Here is a 1,897-nt window from a genome sequence, read left to right as displayed (position 1 = left end):
TGTTCTTGGTGTTCATCTTGACATTCATAGCATTCTTGCATGCATTCATTGTTTTGATCTAAAAATTTCATGCATTGAATATTTTTGTTGTTTTTCTCTTTCATAATTAAAAATTCAAAAATATCAAAAAAAAGATCTTTTCCTTATTTTCCTCCAAATTTTCGAAATTTTGGGTTGACTTGGTCAAAAATTTTTAAAATTAGTTGTTTCTTACAAGTCAAGTCAAAATTTCAATTTTAAAAATCTTATCTTTTCAAAATCTTTTTCAAAAATCATATCTTTTTCATTTTTTTATAAATTTCAAAAATTTCAAAAATCTTTTTCAAAATATTTTCAAAATCTTTTTCTTATCTTTACATCAAATTTTCGAAAATTAGCCAACAATTAATGTGATTGGTTCAAAAATTTGAAGTTTGTTACTTTCTTGTTAAGAAAGGTTCAATCTTTAAGTTCTAGAATCTTACCTTGTAGTTTCTTGTTAGTTAAGTCTTTTTAAAAATTAAATCTTTTTCAAAATATCTTTTTATTAAAATTTTTATCTTATCTTTTTATCTTTTATCTTATCTTTTTCAAAAATTTTATCTTTTTCAAAATTTGATTTCAAAATATCTTATCTAACTTCTTATCTTCTTGTCTTTTTCAAAATTTGATTTCAAATCTTTTTCAATCAACTAACTAACTTTTTGTTTGTTTCTTATCTTTTTCAAAACCACCTAACTACTTTTCCCTCTTCTATTTTCGAAAAAATATCTCTCTCTTTTCAAAGATTCTTTTTAGTTAATTAATTGTTTCAAATTATCAATTACATTTATCTCTAATTTTCAAAAATACTAACCCCTTTTTCAAAAAATTATTTTCGAATTTTTTCTCCCTCTCTCTTCTCTTCTTCTATTTAATTAATTAATTACTAACACTTCTCTTCACCTCTCTTCATCTAAAAATCCGAATTCTTCTTCATCCTTCTACCTCTTTCTTTTTCTACTAACATAAAGGAATCTCTATACTGTGACATAGAGGATTCCTCTTTCTTTTCTTGTTTTCTTCTCTTTCATATGAGCAGGAACAGGGAAAAAGGCACTCTTGTTGAAGTTGATCCAGAACCTGAAAGGACTCTGAAGAGAAAATTAAGAGAAGCTAAATTACAACAATCCAGAAACAACCTTTCAGAAATTTTCGAACAAGAGAAGGACATGGCAGCCGAAAATAATAATAATAATAATGCAAGGAGAATGCTTGGTGACTTCACAAAGCCAACGTCCAAGTTTGATGGAAGAAGCATCTCCATTCCTGCCATTGGAGCCAATAACTTTGAGCTTAAGCCTCAACTAGTTGCTTTAATGCAACAAAACTGCAAGTTTTATGGACTTCCATCTGAAGATCCTTATCAGTTCTTAACTGAGTTCTTGCAGATCTGTGAGACTGTAAAGACGAATGGAGTTGATCCTGAAGTCTACAGACTCATGCTTTTCCCTTTTGCTGTAAGAGACAGAACTAGAATATGGTTGGATTCACAACCTAAGGATAGCCTGGACTCCTGGGATAAGCTGGTCACTGCCTTCTTGGATAAATTCTTTCCTCCTCAAAAGCTGAGCAAGCTAAGAGTGGATGTTCAAACCTTCAAACAAAAAGATGGTGAATCCCTCTATGAAGCTTGGGAAAGATACAAGCAGTTGACCAAAAGATGTCCATCTGACATATTTTCAGAATGGACCCTATTAGATATATTCTATTATGGTCTCTCTGAATTTTCGAAAATGTCACTGGACCATTCTGCAGGTGGATCTATTCACCTGAAGAAAACGCCTGAAGAGGCTCAAGAACTCATTGACATGGTTGCAAACAACCAGTTCATGTATACTTCTGAAAGGAATTCCGTGAATAATGGGATACCTCAAAA

General features: G+C 30.6%; 1 non-coding gene across 1 annotated transcript; it reads right to left on the bottom strand.

The window, feature by feature from the left end:
* Positions 1–1,592: 1,592 nt before the first annotated feature.
* On the bottom strand, positions 1,593–1,696 carry LOC112798518 (small nucleolar RNA R71). Its single transcript, XR_003200128.1, has one exon. It is a non-coding gene; the product is annotated as a small nucleolar RNA R71 (small nucleolar RNA).
* Between the last annotated feature and the right edge of the window lie 201 nt (positions 1,697–1,897).

Source organism: Arachis hypogaea, chromosome 4 (assembly GCF_003086295.3).
Source record: "Arachis hypogaea cultivar Tifrunner chromosome 4, arahy.Tifrunner.gnm2.J5K5, whole genome shotgun sequence".
NCBI lineage: Eukaryota > Viridiplantae > Streptophyta > Magnoliopsida > Fabales > Fabaceae > Arachis > Arachis hypogaea.
The sequence above is the reverse complement of the archived record's forward strand: the minus strand, read 5'-3'. Positions and strand labels throughout refer to the sequence as shown.